Raw genomic sequence first — 14,733 nt, 5'->3', positions numbered from 1 at the left:
GGTAGGTTCTTTAGTCTAAGGGTGTGCACGAGCGTACCTGATGGGTATAGCCCTCGATCCCCTGGGTGATCCTGGAGGGGTCGGCTGGGGGGGTCTCTTCGGTCAGGAACCATAGATTCTGAGGCTTAACATACCCATATGTTAGAATCTCATCAGGAGCCCTCGAGCCATTTGTGGCCTCACTTGGCCTAGTTCGTGATGGCGATGAAGGCTAAATTCAATCTTCTGGTGACCAAACTTGTTGCGGTGGGAATGGCCTTTGTTGACGATGGTGTGATGCCCTTCATGGGGCTCTTTCCCTAGTGTGATGGTGGTGCTCGGCTACCAAGGCCGAGCGGCAGTGGTGTAGACCCCTCTTTTGATCCGATGTCGCGTAGGTCTATAGCCCGAGCGAGGGTTCGTGAACTCATTTGGGAGTTATCGACTTTAGACCCAGGGGCACCCTTCTTTTTGGTCAAAGCCTACCATGAGTCGAGTGATCGATCGTGTCACCCGACGCGCCATGTCCTTCTAGGGGCTTCGATAGCCGGCCCCAATCCCCTCGGGCTGGCTTTCTCGGGCCGACCTTCTATGGCCATAGGTCAGGGCGCGGGGAGTGCACCATGCTCAGGCAAAGGGCCCTCATTGGGTCCATGGCTCAGCGGCTCCTAACCCAACTCTAGGGAGTTGGTTGGCTTTGGGGGTGCGCCACCCGGGCACCCATCGATCGGGGGTCAGGTTGCTCTATCTAGGGAGCCAGCATAGCCCCTGAGGCCATCGTGGGGCCTCCTTGTCAGCCAACGCATTGCCTTCTAGGCACGTCCCATCTACTAATGCTCTGTGCATGCGATTGATGACACCTAGGGTGCCATGGCCGGTGGAGGAGTTATGGCGTGCACTCCCGTGACATCCCAATTCTTCTAGGAGATGGGACATCAGGCCGCATGGAGTAGATCTGGTAGAAGAGAAGTCGTGATAATTGGTGCATGCGGATCTAGGCCATTGATGGTGGCCGGTGGGCCTAAGGGAAGTCGGATCCCCTCAAGTCCCATGAGAAGGCGTGTGCGGAGTGGGCGATGCGCTTGGTGGGAAGTGGAGCAGAGACTTTACTCGTTGTCAATGCCCTCCTGACTTTGCATTTACTACACGGCCACCATCACACAACCGCTTTGAGGCGTGCTGCAAGGATTGAAGGGGCGCCTGGCCAGTTACCCGGTCCTTTTTAGCTATCGATGGCTGATCGGAGGGTCCAGAGCCACTCACAGTGCGTCAATGGGGCTATAAAAGGACAGCCCAAAGATGCGGTGCCTTCTATCCCTCCTCTAGTTCCTTCTCTTCTTCCTCTTAGATCCACTCCTAGCAGCCATGGCGATGATGAAGTGTGATGCCTCCCTTCTAGTGAGCCTGGCTCCCTCCGCGGGCAATCGCTCCCATAAGAGTGGAAGGATTCTAGCAAAGTGGCCGCCACAACTACATGAGGTGGCAGAAGATACTTCACGGTGCTATGTGGGGGGCTAGATTGGAGGCGATCACCCATGGTGGGGTGGCCTGCCTGACCTCCTGCTCATGTGGCGGACTCCACAGATTTCGCCTCATGTAGCGTAGGCGGTCGCTGACCCTCATCGGCTTCCGCCCCTGGTGGGGTGATCCTGGGCCCGCACATTCTCCTAAGGTTCATGACCTAGGTGCCCTGTGGTGTGCATAGTGTGAAGGGTTTCAAGGCAAAGCCTCGCCAACCTTCCTCTCGCTAGATCGCCCGCACTTGCACCCAAAGAAGGTCAGAGAAGGTCGGTGACCTCAGGCCCGATGGTCTGGTCTTTCCCCTTGACATCCTCCCTCCTCCCTATGGAGGAGAGGAGATCATAGGGGAGGTGGGGTGCCAATCCTTATTTCGGGTCGGGTCGGTTTTTGCCGCCTTATATTGTAATTGGGTCATTCCTAATTAATGAAATAAAATTACTTTCATTTGTTATCTCATTGCTCATGAGTCATGCTCAGAGACTTGAGTCCCTCCTTGGGATGGGTTGTTACAGCAATGGCCTCGGTGGCAAGATTGCTGCACCCATGCTACTAGCGGGTGAGTCCGTGAGAACCCTAGGTTTATGGTCGTGTCCCCCAGAGGGGACATCCTCGGCTTCCCAACCAAGCCACTCATATAGTTTCTGGGCCTGTCTATCGGTGCTCGGGGGCTCGCTGCCTCCCTTGTTAGGTCACCACAAGTAGCTTGAGGTCGGTACTCGGACATCGTTCGAAGGTCAGCTAGTTTCGCTTCTGAGTGCCTAGAAGAGGCCTCTGGTGCCCGACCTTGAACGTCACTCGCACCTTTGGATGCTTTGGGTGGCCTTCAAGCTCAATGGGCTGGCCTTAGAACCCTTAGCAATGAAGGATCGGGAAACAAAGAGATAGCTACAGTGGGCTGGCCTTAGAAGCCTAGGGGGCCCCATACCATCATGCGGTTGGGAGACATGATCCGATGAAGGATCGGGAAACAGAGAGATAGCTACAAAAGAACGAAATGGACACAAGAAAAGGGAACGATGACATAGCTGGTAATGCGGTGGTCGGGGCCATTCCGTTAGCGCTTTGCTGATCTCTTGCCCAGTCCTCCTGCTCCATCCGTCCCATCCTTGCCTCGCTCGGGGGCCTTCCGTTGTAGTTCTCCTTCAAAAAGGGCAACAGGTGGTTAGCTTAGTCGATCCTTTGGTGTAGCCGAGTCACTATAGAGGTCGCTCAGGACAAAGAACATAGCAGCAAAGACAAGCAAAGTAAGAAGGTCGAGAGGATGGGATTTATCTTGGTTTTTGTTGTTGGAGAGGTAGGCCGACGAAGGAGGTTGGCAAGCGGGTACGGGCTCTGGAGGCGGCGCTTCTGGACAGATGGCTCGGTGGTGGCCTTCCCTCATGGGGAAAGGTTGGAACTCATCTCAATTGGGTCAACCCCTTTTGGGGGGCCGAGCACCTAGACAAAGGGGCCACCCGAGCCATCACTACCACCAGAGTCATTGGCTGCCCCGCTGATGCTCGGCTGGTCAAGCGCCGCCGCTGCCTCGGCTGCTTCCTTCGTCGGCCCTTCCTATGTCACGACCGGGGCCGTCGAGAGCACAGGGGGTGATTTGTGCGACCACTTGGGTGACACAGTCTTGCTCACAGTAATAGGCTTGTTCAAAGCTGCCCTCGATGGTGATGACTCCCTTGGGGCCGGGCATCTTCATTTCAAGTAGGTGTAGTTGGGGATAGCCATGAACTTCGTGAAGCACGGCCAACCCAGGAGAGCATGGTAGACGCCAGGGATGTTGACCACCTCGAAGGTGAGCGGCTACTTGCGGAAGTTGTTTGGCTGGCCAAAGGTGACATTAAGCCGGATGCACCCGAGAGGCACCGCTTCCGTCCTCGGTACGATCCCGTAGAATAGCGCCTTGCTGGCGCGCAGGCTGCTCCGTGGGATGCCCATCTTGTCTAGGGTGCTGGCGTAGAGTATGTTGAGGCCGCTGCCCCCATCCATTAGCACCTTGATGAGGCGTGTGGTGCCGATGATTGGGCTTACCATGAGTGGGTAGCATCCTAAGTGAGGAACACGATCGGGTTGATCCCCTTGGTTGAAGGTGATGGCCATCTGGGACCATCAGAAACTGCATCGAGGCAGCAAGGGCATGAACAGCGTTCACCTCCTGCTTAGTGATGTGGCGCTGTTGGCAAGACTCGTACGTCTAGGAGCCCCCGAAGATCATGAGGCAAAGATCAGCCTTAGGGAACTCGGTGTCGTCCTCCGGGATAGCGTCCGCTAGCTCATTGGCCTTCGAGGCAGGCTTTTGGGCCTTGCCCTGCTGGCCGAGGGTGCCATGGATGTAGCCCCTGATAGTGGTGTGGTCTTTGAGGAGGTATTTCACCTGCCCCCGTGGAATGGGCATGAGGCCTCAAGCACCTTCTCGATGTGCTCGAGGCGCGCACTGCGCCCGTGAGGTAGAGGCCTGGCGGCACGGTTGGCCACGGCCATCATCTCCTCCCCACGGTGCTTCCAATCCTTGTTCCTCTTGTCATGGCGATGCTAGGACGAAGCGGGGTCATCGCTGGCATCCCAACCGCTGAGGTGGTTGGTGGCTTTGGCCTTGCCTCTAAAGTTGGCCTAGATGGCCTCCTCGTCGGTGTCGTACTGGGTGGCGATGTCCAGGAGCTTCCACGTCGTGTGTAGGGTCTCACGTCCGAGCTCATGGATGAGCGCCTCATAGGTTGTGCCATAGATGAAGGCGTTGATCATGTCAGCATCGGTGATGTTGGGAGCTCATTGTGCTTCTTGGAGAAGTGCTGGATGTACTCCTGAAGAGTCTCGTTGGCCCTCTGCCTACAGTTGTGGAGGTCCCATGAGTTCCTGGACCGAGTGTACATACCCTAAAAGTGATTGACAAAGACAGAACAAAGGTTAGTCCAGCAGCGGATGCTGCCAGGCTTGAGATGCTCGAGCCACACTCTAATCGAGCTAGATAGGAGCAGGGGAAGGTACTGGATGGCAAAGTCATCGTCTGATGCCCCGGCCCTCATGGCGAGGCGGTAGTCCTCGAGCCAATGGTCTGGGGTTGTCTCGCCATCGTACTTTGAGATGTGCATCGATGGCCGAAATCGCTTAGGGTAGGGGGCTGCCTAGAATGCCACCCTGAACACCTAGGGGCCAAAGTGATCTATGATGGCGCCCTCACCCCTCCGCTTGTGAGTATAGGACTACGCCTGAGCATGGCGCCTAGCCTTGATGGTGTGACGAACGTCGCGGTTGTCGCTGACCCGTGGTAGTACGTGGGGAGGGGGACACCGAGGGGAATGCTTGTGCCTTCGTTCCTACTAGGGCTTGGTGCCCCTGGTCCATGGGCGGCCAGAGTTGCTGCTAGAGGAGTCATCGCCGCTTCCACCTATCGGCAGGGTGTGCGTGTCGGAGCGGTCCCTGTTGACGGTGGTCACCAGCTGGGATGGCCTGTAGAACGTAGCGCGACGCTGGGAGGCAGAACTCTTGGCCTGCTACTCGAGGGCGACGTGGAGAAGCCGCTTTGCCTCGTGCAGTCACTCGTTGGTCTTTGGGTCTGGCGTGTCAAAGATCTCCTCAAGCTGGCAAGCGGTAGCCGCCATGTTGTAGGTCGCTTGGGGAAAATGCAGGGCGCTAGGCGCCCCCATGTAGGCATCATCATCATTGCCAGGAGGCAGCATGGCTTGTTGCCACGCAAAGTCCTACCTTTGGGGTTCGAGCTCTGCCTCGGTGGCCTCCTGGTCCACCTGCCGAGCTCGCAAACTGAAGGTAGTTCACGCGGCTATGAAGACTCAAGTCCGGTGGCATGAGCCTAGCCACCTCATTAGTGGAAAACTCACTGTCGATGTGGTAGCACATGCGTGGTGGGGCATAGCAGTCAATGTCGTCAGAGTCGTACTCAAGGCCGTTCCTCAAGAGGATCTCGAGGAGCACCTCACCGATGGCAATCTGATGGTGGACCTTGGCCAGCATGTAGAACATCTAGCGTCGGTCCAACACAGTGGGGTGCAGGACCAGACCGCGTCGGATCTGCTAGGCCAGGACCTCAAAATCTGCTCCTAGGAGGCCCAGCATAGGGGGCGGTGCTGGGAGCTCGTTGCTCGCTGGTGTAGCCCCATTGAGCGGATGAAGCTCGCCGTAGTAGTCGATGATGTTAGCAAGGGTCCCAAAGTTGAGGACCTAGCCTGGAGTGAAGGAGCTGGTTGTGATGAAGAACTCGCCAGGGAAGCAAACACCGCCGTCTGGGCGGTGCTGCTTGCTCTGGTGACGAGGTGGGTGGCTTCGGCCACCGTAGAGCCTGAATCACACTTGACGCTGCCCCCTACCTGGCGCGCTAGCTATCGCGGGGTCGGAACCACGACAAGTATTGTTGTTCGAGTCAGTGTCAGAGTACGTGTCTCTGGTGGCTCAGGTGGACTCAAGAACACAAGAATCACAGAGAGGACGCAACGGTTTATCCTGGTTTGGGCCAATCAGTGCCCTACTTCCAGCAGCTAATGATCCTTATACTCAAGAGCACCTAAATCAGAGGGTTACAACAGAGTGTACATGAGGAAGAGAGATTTGGTAAGGGGTTAGCTCAGTGCTAATCCTGAGGTTGTCTCACCGCCGGTGGAGACTTCCCCTCATCGGAGAGGAGGAAGACAACGGGTGCGGTGGAGGAGCTCTCGGTGCCCCTCCCTGGGTTGCTCTGCTCTCGGTGCCGAGTAGGAGTAGATCGATAAGGAATGGAATGATCTGTCTTGGATCATCCTCTCTCCTCTCTAGGGTCTGACATTTTCCCTTATATACCAAGATAGGTCAGGTACATGGCGGTTTAGGGAGTTGAGCCTATAGTCTACATGCACTGGAGTCTAAGAGGGTCTTACAGCGGTGCACTGTGGACCATGGTGATGTAGTGGAGCCGAAGAAGCCTTGAGCATTGTTCAGCTAGCCTATTCTAACACGCTGAGTGTCGGACTGTGTCGGCTTGGACCGGCCTCCCCTAGGTTGCCTTTTGGAGTATTCCTTGTGGCGAGAGAGGCCAGCTCGAGGGGCTGACGCGCAGGCCCAGAAGCCCCCGAGCCCCCAGAGGCTGAGGAGAGCTTGTCTTCTTGTGTCACGCCCCGTGCGTGACCTTATCGAGCGAGCGGCCGGCAAGGACTCACCCAGAGTGCTGCGTCGAGGAACCCTCGAGCCTCGATGGCTCGAGGCGTGTCTTCTTGCGCTCGGGCCTTGGCTGGCATCGCAGGCTGGGCAGGAGTCGAGGACCGAGCTCAGGTTCCTTACCGATCGAGAGCCCGAGGCTAAGTCTAGCCCCTCGCGCGTAGCCCAGACGCCCAGCAGCCGTGCCCGTCCGCTCCTAGGGTGGAAACCCTATGGGGCGAGCGCTCCCAGCCACCACCGCCAGTGCTGCTCCTCCCGGGCCTGCCTCGACGTCAGCACCAACCACCCTGTTCCCCGATGGATGTTGCGTGGCTATGGGTACGGATGCCGAGGCCATCCATCGTCCGCGTGGCAAAACCCTAGCAGCCTCCGCCTATAAATCAGGCCACCGCCGCTTGGTCTTCTGTAGCCGTCGCTGTCTTTGCCTCCTCTCCTCCCCTCCGCAATCAGAGAGACGTAGATTAAACTTGGTAAAAAGAAAAGATCAAGTTAACCATGCATTATGAACTTGCGTGTGTGTCTCTTCTACTTATCTTCTTCGAGGCGACAAACTTTTCCTATTTTCTACACTGCAATCCTCGATATAGATAGTATGCATAGGGGCAAAGCTAATAACCAATTGACCTGGTGCAACACTTATATGAAATATACATATGTAACAAATATATATAGAGCTCTTCAAAGGTAAAAATTAAATACTTTGTACCCCGGTGCCTTAGCACTAGGCAAAATCAACCTATCGGGCATCGCCTCGGATAGTATCAGGGCCCATTCGTTTCGCTGAAAAAATAAGCCGAAACACTGTTTTAGCTGATTTGTTGTGAGGAAAAAATATTGTTTTGACTGAAAAAACAAGCTGAAAAAGACAAATTATAAAATAAGCGAATAGGGCCTAGAAGCATAATTCACACGTCGCCGTGGAAATTAGACAATATAATTATTTATACGATAGAATAAACTATTATAAATTAATGCTAGTGGATTGTGTGTTATATTGACGTGGATAATAAAATACTTATGTGTCTTATTGACGTGGACACTATATGTGCCAGTGAATCTTAATTGCATATAATAGTGCATTTCTGAGGTGGACAGCTTACATGTTGAGATATATTGCCAGTAGGGGTTTCGGATTATAAGAGATATAGATATATATAGATTACACAGTACATGTGTATTGGCAAAAGTAGAGCACTTGATTTATTGCTTAAAACAAGGCTAATAATACAGCTGACTGTTGGCTGTAAGGATTCTTATAGCCTACCTCTCAGCCCATCCGTATAATAGTAAGCTTTTCAGCATTAATACATGGTCCATTTATCTCTTTCATATAGTTTTTCGATTCTTGTATCTAAGTTGGCTGTAAGTTGACCCTATTTGGATCTTTGGAATTGAATTCATCCTAATATTATGATTTAGGTATAAATTAATTAAGCTAATATGGTTGCATATGGAATATATTTGTATATTATTGTTAGCCATATATAAGGGAGATACTTATACACTGCATTTCTACTCTAGAAAAGCGAGTTGAAGAGCGTGCTATAAGTTGAAGAGTACGTAAAAACATATTATTGTGATGTATAGAATCAATTTTCATTTCCCACCTTTATGAATTTGAGATATGTTTATATATGACTTGAGAAAATTATGGAACGTCGAATTCCAAGCTAGCTAGATACCCTAATCCATTAAGTAGATTTTAATTCTTTTAAAATGAAAGGATACAAACGGGGATTATGGATAGATTTTATGCTAATTGTGAGATTATGCAATCGCGTTGGTCCGGTACACGTACGCATGTGGACTTGGAGACGGTTTGGTGCCTGTCTTCTTGTAGGCCAAGTGTTGTACGAGATGATGGACTTGGATGTGGTCAATGCAAGCATACATGATACATGTCGTGTATTCAAGTATCTGATACAAAGTTTTATATATATTATATATATATAATCATCATCAATCACATCCACGAGTCATCACACGAGATCGAAGCAGCATGCATTAATTTATTCGTATACTACATAAAACATACGTAGACCCCCCCCCCCCCCCCCCCCCCAACGTCCTGATTGGTCTGCCGTATCATCTTATGTTTAGCAGCTAATTATAGTAATTAGTGCATGCAGTTTGTCTATCCTCCTCCGAAACTCCTGTCAAATCGGATGCTTGACACTAATTTGGAGTATTAAACATAGAATAATTATAAAACTAATTACACAGATTGAGACTAATTTGCGAGACGAATCTATTAAGCCTAATTAGTTCATGATTTGACAATATAGTGCTACAGTAAACATATGCTAATGATGGATTAATTAGGCTTAATAGATTTATCTCGTTAATTAGTCTACTCCTGTGAATTAGTTTTATAATTAGCTCATGTTTAGTCATTTTAATTAGCGTCTGAACATCTGATGTGATACGTACTGAACTTTAGGCCCTGAATCCAAACTTGAGTCTGCATTGGTGCCTTGGTGATAAGCGTGTGGCTTTCCTTCAGCTCCCCTGTCCATATGCATGTCTTTTGACACACACACTTCTGGCCGCTCTGCTTGCCAAAATACCACACCACAGTGGGATATAGCACAAACGCTATGAATCTACTAACGGATATATGCATGTAGAATTCTATACCTTAGAATTTTTCTTCATTAGATAGATGTACTTTCTGGAATGGATATGTAGGTCATTTGTCTTTATTATTACTTGCTGTCATATTTTTTTTCGCTCTTATGGTTTCTATTTGACATGGTTAAGTTCTGACTTCCTTTATAAAAGATTGTCGGCTATGAGTCTCTAAATTTTCTTTTTGCGGATACCGCCTTGGGCCCCAATGTTTGAACCCTAAATCTTCGCAAACAATGCCCCCCTATGTTTGAATCCTGGCTCCGGCCCTGCTGCCTCCGCCGTCGGCAACATCTGAAAGATCGAGATGGAACGTCCATATCAAAACATGTAAATTAAATAAGCTACTGTAGGCAAAGAGAACCAGAGTGTCGTGAAGTATGTAGAATAATTGAACTCACCAACATGGCAGTCGAACTTGCACGGCTTGCTGTTGAAGCACGACGTGTGGTAGCACTGGTCAGCACCATGATGTTCGTGCTTGCACTTCTTGAAGCACGCGTAGTAGCACTGCACGAAGTCGTCCTACACCATGAGGAAGCAGGCGGAGAGTAGGACAACCGAGACCAAGGACGCCTTCACCATGATCGTCGCCGCCATTGCTTGCGAAGGCGGTTTTTTTCCCCTTGTAAGGGCATATGCCCCTACACTGCGAATCCAACGGCACAGTACATCTCTTGGAGTTGCAAAACCTTTGTTAGCACCACACCACTCATGTCATGGCTTTGTTCGCATCACATGCGCATGTGAGCTTATGGCCCGCCTTATATCTTTCTTATGTTCACAACAAGTGCAATAATAACCACCTATTAACTTAGCATTCTCTTATCAATTTGTCATATAGGATTAATCCTTTATTGCACCAATGTTTATTATGGGTCAAAGGTTAGGTCAAGCCCAATTAATTTCAACAATAAAAATAGCTAACACAGAATTTATGTGTGTGTATGTGGGGGGGGGGGGGGGGGGGGAGAAAGAGTTAACCGCTTGGAGACATACCTCAAATGCTTTGTCCATGCTTGCCCCAAACGATGGTCTTAATGGTTGGCACTAGCTAAATATTGGTATAATACAGCCTGTTCGGTTCGCTAGTTCGTATCGTTGCTGGTTCGTGAAAAAGTACTGCTGGCTGGTTTGTGTGAGAGAAAAATACTGTTCCGGCTGAAAATTTATGATAGTTTACGACAAGCCACAGCCAAACGAACAGGCTCACTCTTCTCTTGGTCGCAGTCCATTTGTTGTCCTCTATGGCTATGAACCACGTCACTTTGGCATCGATATTGCTGAATCCTGTCAATCCACTGATCTGCAAGACTGGTTGCAGGAAAAGGAATTGATTCAAAAGCTTGTGCGTCAACATCTGATACGCGCCCAAGCTAAGATGAAAGCCTAAGCGGACAAACGTCGCTCTGGCGACACTGCATATCTCAAGGCTCAACCGTATGTTTAGACGTCGCTTGCCCTACGGTCATTGAACAAGTTGAACTTTCGATTCTTCGGTCCACCATACTGGAGAAAATGGGTCCATCTGCTTATAAGTTGTAGTTACCGGCTGATTGCCATATTTATCCGGTCTTTCATGTATCACAACCGCAAAAGGTTGTCTCGCCGTCAACACTGGGATGAAAACGGATCGAATACCAACTAATACTGTTGATATCATATTTGTTTCATATTTTTATTTGAATTCGAATTTGGACATGGATAGCTATTGAATACAATCATACAACTACGGATACGGATTGTGGCGAGCAACTACGGATACAATCATACACCCACACCTCAACGCGGAGGAGAAAGCACCGTTCCAGGATCACGCGCCAACAGCTGCTCTCGGCTAATACGCAACAGCACGCGCCTGCTGCGTCATGGGCTTCGGCCTTGGGCAAACACTTCCTGCTACTTGTGTTGGGCCTGTGCGAATGCGAGCAGTCAAGACACAAGACTAAACTGCGTATGCGAGTTTCCTCTCAAAAAAAAAAAGAAAAAAAAAACTGCGTATGCGAGTATGCTACTCAGCCAGCAACAAGGGAAGCATTGCTCCAAAAAAAAAGCAACAAGGGAGCAAGCTTCCTATATGAGACTACGACGCCACAGCACCAGCGAAGGGGTGACCCGTAAAGTAAAACATTTAAAATATCTAAACTTCAATTCAATATAAGTTTCAAATTTGGATATTTATCCAAATAAAATATTGGATATCTGATATCCGACGGATATTGATGAGATTGTATTTGTATCTGTCATCCGTGTAAAATGTTTGAATTTGTATCCCATATCTGCAAAATTGTCTGGACATCTCATGAGTTGCAGGTATCGCAAGCTATTCTGGACCACCGTCTCCGCCAGAACAGGGACACCATGGTTCCTCAAGTTACTGGTTCGCTGGTCTGACCTGCCAGCATCTCTCTCATCCTAGAAAGATGAAGCTCCTCTGCGTCAACAATTTCCCCCCGCACCAGCTTAAGGGCAAGCTGGCTCTCAATGAGGGAGAGATGTCACCGTTGGCACTCCTACCTTAGTCCTGGCGGTCCATGCCACAGGAGAAGATGAAGGAGAGGAAGAAGACTGAAGACACTACTGATGAAGACGCATCCGCAGAAGACATCTTCCAACCATTGCAGGCGAAAACCAGAAGGAGCGCGGTCCAGGAAGGCGAACCCCAGACCTGAATGGGTCAACTGAGGCAAGGCCCTGCGAGACCCAATTCAATTCGGGAGGTGGTCCAATTTGCCCCTTGGTGTAACGATCTCGAGGAAGAGAGCAACTTAAACTTGGTCATTGATCATAACCGTGTCCGAGGGACAAATGGGCCTGTGGTTGAATGGTAGGGTTGTACAGTGGGACGCTATCCAACAGGGTTGAAGCCCTGGTGTCGCACTTTTTTAGGAATTTTTTTAGAAAATTTAGGGTATACGCACGTGTGCGCGGACTAGAGAGTGTGGTGTAAGTGTGGAGTGTGTGAGTTGTGTGCATCCAAATTATACATGATAAAATAAAAAAGAATCGTCGCTGGAGTTCGAGACCTTGTATCCCAAGCTATTATCACTACCGGATTCAACTTCTTTGCACTCGGCAAAGGGCGCTCGGTAAACAGTTTATCGGTAAAGACCTCTTTGCCGAGTGCACTTTATCGGGCACTCGGCAAAGGCTTTGCCGAGTGCCAATCCGACACTCGGCAAAGAAAAGTAGCCATGACGGCGAGCACCACCGTGACGGCGGCTTTGTCGAGTGTCAAGGTCAAGCACTCGGCAAAGGTACCCGATTTACCGAGCACCGTTGACTTAGACACTCGACAAAGGTGGCCACTTTGCCGAGTGTCGTCGATAAGACACTCAGCAAAGGTGGCCACTTTGCCGAGTGTCGCCGACAAGACATTCGGCAAAGTGGCGACCTTTGCCGAGTGCCTGGCCAGTGGCACTCGGTAAATCTGTGATGTTTGCCGAGTGCAATGGCCATTACACTCGGCAAAGCATGTTCCCAGGTAGTTCCCAGATGGTCACTTTGCCGAGTGTCATGGCCATTGCACTTGGCAAAGTGACTGAAAACAGCCTTTTTTATTTGTTTTTTACATCCCATCCAAACAAACAGAAGATATATATAACAAACATCATCAACATCACATATATATCATCAACATCACATATATATCACCAACACCACATATATACCACAAACGTCACATGTCTCACAATATATCACAAATAAGTTCACAAGCAATTCAAGTGCTCCATCATCGTCAACCACAATTGCAAATAGAAGTATCATTAACAACCACAAGTATCATCACTGATTTGGTGAAAGATTCGTTGAAGCATGAGGATCGTTCGATGCCGCCGATTGATTCTGCACAAAGGAGAAGAGATTGCATGTGTGAAACAAGATAAATATATACCATACATGAATAAAACTTTCATACTCCATTAGGTTTGACCGTAAGCATAAACATACAAACTAAAATATTTATACTCACAGGAGTAGAATACTGAGGAGGTGGAGATGGAGGTGGAGCAAATAGCGAAGGTGGCGGAGCTACACCCGTAGCGGCGCCAAGACTTTGCATGTACTGAAGAATCTCCGCCATCCTCCGCTGCTCGGCCTCCACCCTCTCCATCTTCGTATGCATCTGCTCCCGTATCCTCCTCCCTTGTTCCAGCTAGGCCTACAATATATTCACCCCAATGTTACAATAATGCAAAGGAAGGGTATGAAAAAACCAATGAACGACGAATAAACCAGGAATAACTTCGAGTGCCTCCACCCGGTGGTGTGAAGTGTCCTGTCGAGGTCGTATGGCCGGGCTCTTGCTCGTGCTGCTTGCTCGAATTAGGGAGAGACTGGGAGTAGCGGCCGAGTCGATTGCGCCGTCGCCAATCCAGTACTGCCCATGCTTTTTGCCTCCGCCCACCCTCATGATGACTTCTCCATCAAGGTCCTTGGTGCTCGGATCGTACTCTGACCCATGGACCTCCCTTGCCATCGATGTGTACTCACTAAGGCGGTTGTGGACGGTCGTATTGTTGTATGCCTTGGGCCAATCCTTCGGGTTGTAGTTGATGTCGGACGTCGCCTTGCCCTTGTGGGCCATAGAAAATGCCTTGAAGATGGAGCAAGGTTGGCCACCATGTGACGCCGACTGCGAGAAAAAATGCAAGATGATTAGAAATCATGCAGAATTGAGCGTTAGAATAAATAAATGAATTTGCGTACCCATGTTTCTGCGTATCCGCTAAGGCTACGGCTGCCTTGATGGTGTGCTACACCTGGCATCATCAAACACCGCTCCCGGCACAAGTTGTGCATCTCCTCCCACTCGCGTGAACACCACCTGTCCACCATCTGTTCCCAGCACTGGGGATGCGCGGCGCACCAATAAGGAATCATCTACAGGCCATCAAGTACATGACATATCAGAAGATGAAATTAAGCCTACTTAATCTCAAAAGGAATCAGTGTTAATATTTTGTATTTACCTGCAGGTATTGGTCCTGGGTCAGCGTCATGGATCTTGCGTCCCTTTTGGTGACCTTCATTCCAAGGACGGTCCCGTGGTAAGTTACGACGGCTTGGATACGCGCCTCATAATGCATGTCCACGACGAGTTTTTTGCAGCATTTGGTAGCCACCGCATCTACCCTGGCCTCATGTCTGTCCTGGCATCTAAAGAAATCCTTCATACAAACACAATGCATCCATTTGTTATTTCAAGAATGTATTGAGCAATGTAGTGCGAGGAAGACTTACCCACAGCTCTTGCTTCACCCGCTCTGCCTTGTTGTTGAATACCTTGCGGGCCCAATCTGCAGCATCGGGGGCGGCGGCGTAGTGGTCAAACGAGTAGGCCGGCCCCGTCACTCCGGCGTACTCAACCAGGCCAGGGAAGTGCTCCTTGCACAGAAGACCGAGGATGCCATTGACTTGGCATGTGTGACCACCTCCACTCGCCACAATCGTCCAGTTCCTACCCAAGTG

At 50.2% G+C, this 14,733-nt stretch overlaps 1 pseudogene; it reads right to left on the bottom strand.

The window, feature by feature from the left end:
- Nucleotides 1-9,505: 9,505 nt before the first annotated feature.
- LOC136536955 (uncharacterized) lies at nt 9,506-13,849 on the bottom strand (annotated as a pseudogene).
- Nucleotides 13,850-14,733: the final 884 nt, after the last annotated feature.

This window comes from Miscanthus floridulus, chromosome 2, assembly GCF_019320115.1.
Source record: "Miscanthus floridulus cultivar M001 chromosome 2, ASM1932011v1, whole genome shotgun sequence".
Taxonomy (NCBI): Eukaryota; Viridiplantae; Streptophyta; class Magnoliopsida; order Poales; family Poaceae; genus Miscanthus; species Miscanthus floridulus.
This window is presented reverse-complemented; position numbering and strand designations above follow the sequence as displayed.